The sequence below is a fragment of the Musca vetustissima genome, unplaced genomic scaffold, assembly GCF_032173495.1.
Source record: "Musca vetustissima isolate MV318-11 ecotype Yass unplaced genomic scaffold, APGP_CSIRO_Mvet_v1 utg25830, whole genome shotgun sequence".
Classification (NCBI taxonomy): Eukaryota; Metazoa; Arthropoda; class Insecta; order Diptera; family Muscidae; genus Musca; species Musca vetustissima.
In genome coordinates this window covers 1-8,657 of record NW_026882604.1, presented here as the reverse complement: position 1 = coordinate 8,657, position 8,657 = coordinate 1, and the positions used below count along the sequence as shown (strand labels likewise).

The window sequence follows — 8,657 nt, the reverse complement described above, 5'->3', positions numbered from 1 at the left end:
TATTCTGAAATTTTAACAAGAACTCTTCATTTTATAGAAATGAATTTAAATTATATGCAATATGTTTATATTTCGCTAGTTATAACCTTGCAAACCTCAGTTTCACTACAGTTTACAATATGCATAAAGTGGTGAAGGGTATCATATAGTCGGCCCAATCCGACTTTCCTACTTTCCTTACTGCTTTATATATCTATAGGTTTCAAAATATGATTTGACAGCAAACTTTATACTCACCTGTGCTTACTGGCCGACCTTATATAGGCCTTGCTTCAAACAATAAATTTGACAGTCAATGAAGGCATTGGATTCGCCTCCTTGTTAATCTGATGAATAAACCTTGGTACTGACAATATTTCTGTAGAGTATTTTGAATATTTTTCAATCCCATGAACTACGCCATTTAAATCCATTAATTAACAAGTTATTGCTATCAAATATGGAAAATATTGCAATGTTCATGGAAGCGTATCTACATTTATTAATAACTGAATTTAAGCACCCATTTCCCAAGGTTTTCGTAGTGTAGTGGTTATCACGTGTGCTTCACACGCACAAGGTCCCCGGTTCGAACCCGGGCGGAAACAATCCTTTTAATCAAATAAAAAAAACATATTTTATTAAAAACAAAAATATATAGCATATACACAAACATAATACAAGCGCTATACATTTTTTAAATAATCAATCAAATTCAATTTTCCAAATTCCATTTGTGGGTAAAATTTATTTAATTCTTACAAATATGAATGTTTTACGCCAGGGAACTGTTTTAAACATTGCTGTTGCTAATCAGACCATTTAACTTTCTCTTTTTTGCCACATTGATTGGACTATGAAAGCTTTCGAAAAGCTTCAGTTTGATTTTTCTGTTGGTTTTTAGTATGTGCTTTAATCAGCAAAACATATATGTGCAGTTACCGTTATCGTGGGGATGTAGCTCAGATGGTAGAGCGCTCGCTTAGCATGTGAGAGGTACGGGGATCGATGCCCCGCATCTCCAAATTGTGTTTTTTGAACATTACATTGCAAAGATTCAGATATATTTCTATACCCTACGCATGAATGAATTGAGTAAAATAGCTGGGGCATGACTGAATGATTGGACTCATCAACGTCTAGACGAAGCGGTTGAATTTAAAATCATGACAGAATGTCGTAAAGGAACTCAGTTATTCGTCAGTAGTAGCATTATTCAGTTTACAATGGTATAAATACCAATGATCTGTAAATATTACTCTGTTATGATGTCGAAAATTTATCGAACCGAATAATTGTTCTCAACAATTTGTAAAAGTTTTACTTAATTTCGTTTTGGCATTCCTCAGTATATATTTATTTCAGTACGCGAGCAAATATAACTCATCGCTATATTCCTTATAGACATAAAGAGCATAGATTTAAATATATACTTGATCTGTGTACAATTCTATATAGTGTTTATGTTTTAGTCCAAGCCATTGTCAACCGAAGAATACATTCCAATAGAACACATTGGTGGAGTGTATATTAAAGTTGCGTTCCGTTTTAGTTGGATCTTCTAACGAAATGGTTGTCATTTTTGATAGAGTAAAATCTCGCTACTCAGGACAATTGATTGCTGACCCTAATGCGGATTGCCAAATATTCCGGACTATAGAAGTTTTTAAATTGATTTATATTTGTATAAATTTAGTGATAATTTAAATACTATTGTATTTCTATGAAAAACAAAATTATTCCTCGCAAAAATATGAATTTTAAATATAATAGGTAAAATTTTCACTAAAATATATAAAGTTTGATGTGACTACACCTGTTGCAAATATTCAATTCGCTTCAAATTTAATTTAAATTTTTTAAAAAATTGACCCTATGTGAGGAGGGTACCAGAAAGAGAGGACCTGCGGGCCACCATCGGACTTGATCTACGCTTGGTAAAGATAATAGTTTGTGCAAAGTTTAGTTCAAATCGGGCATTCCTTTCGCCTAATATTAAATTTATAAATATTGAAAAATTTGACCATTTGTGGGGAGGTATCAGAAGGAGTTTACCAATGGGTCCCATCTTCAGTCTTAATCTAGGCTTGGTAAAGATAATAGCTTGTGGAAAGTTTGGATTAAATCGGATTTAAACATTTTGAACATTTTCAATATTTGTGGGGAAGGTACCAGGACTTGATCTAGGCTTTGTAAAGATAATAGGCTGCGTTAAGTTTGGTTGAAATCGGACATTTCTTTCCTTTAATAGTTATAAATATTGAATTTTTGTCATTTGGGGGAAAAGGACCAAGGTCCCATTTGTAGACTTAATGTCGGCTTGATACAAATAGTAGGTTGTAGAAAGTTTGGTTCAAACATTTTGAACTAAGTTTGATTGAAATATTGCGATTTGCAACGTTTGGATAAAATCGGTTAAACCATTCGAGAGTTATCGTGCGCACCAGCTGACCAGACCGATGAACGGACGGACATGCATAAATCGGCTCCAAATTGTCTCAAACGGATTTCCAAATAAACATTGGGTCTAAAACCATGTTTGTAGCGTCAAAGTTTATATACCATCATTAGTCATAAGGCTGATGGAATAAATAGGTTCGCATTTCCCCGTTTTCGGCATTTTAAGGTCGCATAATCCAAATGAAGTGGCAATAATTTGGCATTCAGGGTCCCTTACTGGTTTGAAAATTCCTTCTCGACAATTTTTAATTTTTGGGAATAGTCATCACAGTTTTAGCAATTGGATGAGTGAACAATAAATTTGCCTGAAATTGTCATTATTGATCCATGGTTCCCATGAAAAGCTCCCACTCATTAGGCATTTGATGCTCCTAAACTCATTATCCAATCGAAGTAATTTGGTATTCCTGGGTATTCTTTGAATACTATTTTGTATTGTATATCCATATCTCCCTATAATGTTTGAACGGCATGTTTTGACACATTTTAGTTTATAGTTTTAATGCGCACCTTACGATGGAGGAGAAATTGCGGCCCGACCGAACTTAGGAACGTTTTTATTTCTGAGCTTATTCTCAGTCCTACTGAAAACAAATACTATTTTTCATCAAATTCAAATGTGGTAATACGAAAACTGTGACACAAGATCTTATATAGATTATATTAAATGTTGAAAAAATGCGTACCCTTTTCTTACCTACGTCAATTTATGCATAATTAATTTCCTGACATATTTTATTTAACAAGGCCACTGTGTAACGACCTTAATGGTAAATATCACTAATAGTTCACATGTACTTTCGATCTTTTCTGTTGCAATGTAAAAAAAAAACAAAATTATTGTTATTACATTACATACATGCAGATCAACATTTTTCTATGAAAAATGAAATTGTAAAAGATATGATCATCCTCGAAATTCCTCATTCATTAGCCAAAATAACATTTCAAGACACACACTCACTCTCCACACACACACAAGCTCTAACATCCAAAATCATTTGTTTTTGGTCAAAATGAAAAATGTGGAATAACAAGCGAGGCATTGAAACATTTATTGGATATGGCCAGCAATGCATGAATTACACCCGACGCGGCCATTGATGTTTTTATGATCGAACTCCATGCTGATCGGTCAATATTCACGAAAAAAATAAGAAAAACCTAACAGTAGTGGTCCGGTGTAACAATTCGTGCCATTTGATTTCACGCATTCAGATGAAACTTCTCTGCTGCGCATGGTAGGTGTAAATCGGCGGTAGTGTATTTTTGGTGGTAGAATATTTATTTGTTTAAGATTTAATTTTTTGTTTTTCCTTTTTTTCTTTAGCCGTTTACTTCATAAATTCTTAAAATATGGTAATATTCAAAAAAGTACATAAACATCGGTTTATTTTTCTGTTTGCTTGTTTTTTAGGGAAGTTCAGAAGGTTTATCACATGTAACGAAAAATTGTGAAAAAAAATTATTTTCGAAACTTGATAAACTTCAGTATTCACAGATGTCTTGTGTATATCACACCGTTTGTTTTTTTTTAACAAATATACATTATTTAATAAAATGAATATCGAAATTAATTTTCACTTTAAAACAAAGAAAGGAAATGGCCAAAGAATGTTGTTGTAACCCATAACAAATTATATTGGATCAAATCGTACATAACATGAATAAATTATATCGACGCCTCCGAAGAATAGTATGCTAAGTCTGAAAAGTGAGTTTTTCAGTAGAAGCTTTCAAAGTATGGAAGTTTCTTGAATCTTACGTGCCATTCTAAGTACATTTTTGCTTATAACTTTGGTTTGGATTGGCCGATGATTACCAAAATTTCAGAGAATTTAATTAAGAGAATTTAAATGATATGGTTCGGAGGCGTCGATATGTAGAAGCTATACTTAAATTTGCATCGATTAAAGGGTACCTCCTTCATGTCAATTTCATATCAGTATGGGTCCTCACATTGTAGATAGGGGTAAGGTGGATGATCATAATTACAACCATTTAAATCTGGAGATAATGAAATTGTTTGATTACCCAAATAACGAGGAAGAATTGCCAGTAAGGATAAGCCTACCCTCCAGAATTCATGAACGAAATGCATGGTCTACAGAACAATACATTGTTAGTAAAGAACATGGAAGTCTTCCACAGGGAGCATAACGAAAAAGGCTCTCTTCTTGAAGTGCAAATCTGGCCAAGAGTAAGGCGTACTATGTGTCCATCGTTGTCTTCTTCAAAATAAGAAAACAAGAAGAAAAATAAGGGAACGGACGATATTCAAAAAACTTCATGGGCGAGAGATAAAATAATTACACTGATAAAAAAAAATGTTAAAGGTTAAATACATACATAACGAGTAGGCTAAAATTAACGAATCAATGGTTGGAGACGCAATCGCCTCACGACTTCAAGCAGCTGGACTAGGCAACAACTTCCTTACTTTATTAATAAAGAAGCAGTCTGTCAATTACCATACTTAAGCGTACGTTTTAACGCCTACGTTAGGTTCGTAGACTCTAAAACTATATCCTTGGAAACTATATTATTTATAATTCCAGACTTAATTGATGTATACACCGGATCTATACAGAACAGAATACATCACACAAAAGTTTAGTACTGACTACAATCCGACAGAGACTTATGAGCACAAATGCCCTCTCATGACTGTTGTTGCACATATTGCTCTTCGTTAGCAGTGCTATTGACCTAACCACTATAGTTGCGAGGAGACCCAAATAAAGTTAAGACCAAGAAAATCGTAATGCTTAACAAAAGGAAATTAGCAGACTAACTTGATTTCTCACATACACCTCAGCTATTTACATGCTTTGGAAGCTGTAGGTCCAGAGCATACAGCAAAAATTGGGAACACTGTGCAAGAAATGACGGCATTTTTAAGCCGACAGATATACAGCCTATGGTTTGCAGAGTTTTTCGGAATTACACTCAACATATTCGAACCATATTTTGACTTTATCTGGGCTTGGTAAAGATAATGGGTTGTGCAATATTTGATTAAAATCGAACATTCCATTTGCCTGATATTGGATTTTTAAATATTGCAAATTTTCACATAGGCTCTACAAAATTGCCCCGGCATTTTAAGAGTTACCAGAATTTTCTACTGAAAGCTTTTTGAAGACAATTTTGAATATCAGTCCATTTTTTGTCATAGCTCCCAATGGAAAGTCCCGCCCCATTTTCAGTATTGTTAAAGTATTTGCCATATTTTCTCATCGAAGTAGGTATAATTTAGCATTCCTGTTGAATAAAAAACTTCCTTTCAAAAATCATTAAATATAGTTTAATAGCCCCCATACTGCTGCATCGACACACGATGCTGATGACCACCAAATAAATGAAACACAGGAACAATACGGGGTTGTTGGTAGAATTTATCTTTCAGAGCTCGTCTGGGCAATCCTTTATCTTCTCTCCTTCAGAGTCCTAATGGGCCCATAACCTGTTCAAATTATTTTCTAAAATGTTCCAGCGATGTCCACAGGAATTAAAACACACTTTGTATTCGGAGGTTTTGTCAAACTTTATTTACATCACTCGGTACTTTTACACTTATGACGACACTTTAACAATAGAGCTTATACTTCACAAATGAGACCACGACACTTTACAACTGAGAGCTTTTACTTATAACTGAGACCACGATCTATGGTTACGACTTATTTTATCTATTCGTTGCTTATTCTAGATAATTCTATTTTAGGTATCTATTATTCTAGATTATTCTAATGAATACTTTTGTCATTATTAAAAGTAACCATGAATTATATCTACATCTTATTGTAACTGATCACTGTAGGGATCTGTAGTTACCATTAAATAATTGTGTTGCCAATTGCTTAATTCACAATATTCAACACTGGTGTTGGTAATTTGGAACATTATTTTTTTTCAGAGCAAGAACCACCTACTCTCACATAATGCAATAACATAGTCTTCATATAAAGGTCACGGCCTACTCACCTCGTGGAGAAGATTATAAAAAATTCGGCCCGGCCGAATGTAACGATGTTTGTTTTTACTTGGTTTATGGCTGAAAATAGGAGATTTTCCAAAACGTATATAAAACATCCGCCATATTGTTAATTTCTATGCAAGGTTCGTACCAGCCCCAGACATGCAGTTGATGTTCCATTGCCCGCCGTCGGCAAGAATGACGTTTCTTTAACTGTAAAAACAACAAAAACACAAAAACTAAATTATATTAATTTCGTTCTGTTATTGTTTCACGAATATTACTTCGGATTTTCTTTCTTAAGGCATAATTTTCTGATTTTGCAACATTTCCTTGACTCCATCATATTTCATTGTAACTATGTTCCCTAAATCAAAATACATACATATCGGTATGTATGTCACATTTATTTACAATTGTTACAATCCGTAATATTTAGACAGGTATCCAGTGAATATTTGTGTCAAATCGGCGCCAACTGACATTCCGCGAGGTGACGACGATACCTTTACTGTCATTTGTCGTTAGCTACAACTGAATTAAGAATCTCCGAGACATGAAAAAAAATCTTAAAGTTACTTCCTTAATAAAAGCTTAACTTGACGATTGAATGAATGGAATGGCACATTTGAATATTCACACCATAAATCTGATAAATATGACTGACTGAAGTGCTAAAGCGATGCAAGCGTCGTTACTAAAACCTTGAGACTTTCATTATGCTTACAGACCTAATAACGGTAACTTTTATAATTAGGTCAAACTGGATGAGATTTTTTCATTCTGAAGTGAGTTTTTAAATCTCCCTCCCTTCTTTATGCCGACAATTTGTAGTGGTTCGTTGATTAATTAGATCACAATAAAGTCAAATAACCAGGGAATTAGTTGATTACACCATACACACACACATACAAACGCCTGTACATATTTGTTGTGGATTCACATTAATGAGATGGGATGGAATGGCCACCACCAGTTAGTGGCGAATGTCGCACAAACATTCATATTATGTAGAGGGGGTATGACGGGGGATTCGGCTGCTATTCAATGTTGACTGCTAAATGTCGACCGGTTGTTTGGAGATTTGGTCTTTCTTTCGCCTGGTGAATTCAATTAACCACATTTCAATCAAGTGTAAATGTCGGAAATGTCAACTATTCGTTGCGCCTTTTACATGTGCTCAGTCGCTCGCTGGCTCACTCACTCGCCTGCTACGCTCGCCTCATCATCCAGCATAAAGTGACCAAAATGCCACAGATTGAAGATATGGGCAGCACAACGTTCCCAACTGGAGTTTGATATCCAGGCACAGTCCACCATGGATACGGGTTAATTCTCTGTTCTGTTCTTCATTTTCTTCTGCATCCTTCATATTTCTGACGGCATGATTATTCTTGATGTTCTTGATCTTCGACTGCGGTTCTAGACGGCTTTGATGCGTTTGTGATTTAAATATTAAGCGGGTAGAGAGGGCAGCTTTGGGCGCTTATGCGTTGCGGGACACACATAAAAATAGCGGCAAATGTTATGCCATTACATGACGCAGCAAAAAGACTGACATATGTTTTGATTTGGCGCTTTTATTTCTTGGCACATGCGTTCCTATTCATTACGATCAAGAAACGACCAGTCAGCCAGTCAGTCATTTAGTGAAAAGGGTACTCTGCTCGAAGAAGGCTAGAATTTAATTTCCAAGTGGCCAGTTAGTTAGCCAGCAACAAATATTATTGATATAATTGAATGTTTGTTTGAAGTTTTAAGTTGGCACTGCTGCCGCCAGCAGATTAATTTCTTTTTACTTTGGGAAATAACTGATCTTTAAAAGAGTAGCACTTCCTCTTCGATATTACGCAATCTGGGTGGAGTAAATTGTGTTATAACCTAGACATTTGGTCTCCATAATAACTCACATCAGGGAAGGGAATAACATTACATTTGTAGCAACTCGAAATATTAGTTGTAGATCCATTGGAGATCGGGGTAAAGTTAGAAGTCCAGAAGTGAATGTTTAGTATTGAAAGAAATATACTGGGCCATATTTTGGTGTAATTTATTTAATTTATTTTATATAGGTTCACGTTTCGGGCATGTTCGGGAACTCGTTTTGTAGAAGAATAGCTTCAAGAGGAATGACAACAAATAACCCCAGTGGTATTGGAAAATTTGGTTATTCCAATGCTGTTTTAGGTTGTTGTAGATGCAGCAGCGTCAACCGAACGAATAAATGCTACATATAACA

General features: G+C 34.9%; 2 non-coding genes across 2 annotated transcripts; both read left to right on the top strand.

Moving 5' to 3' along the window:
- The first annotated feature begins 514 nt into the window (after positions 1-514).
- Positions 515-587, top strand: Trnav-cac (transfer RNA valine (anticodon CAC)). The gene has a single exon. It is a non-coding gene; the product is annotated as a tRNA-Val (tRNA).
- A 343-nt stretch (positions 588-930) lies between these two features.
- On the top strand, positions 931-1,003 carry Trnaa-agc (transfer RNA alanine (anticodon AGC)). Its single transcript has one exon. It is a non-coding gene; the product is annotated as a tRNA-Ala (tRNA).
- Positions 1,004-8,657: the final 7,654 nt, after the last annotated feature.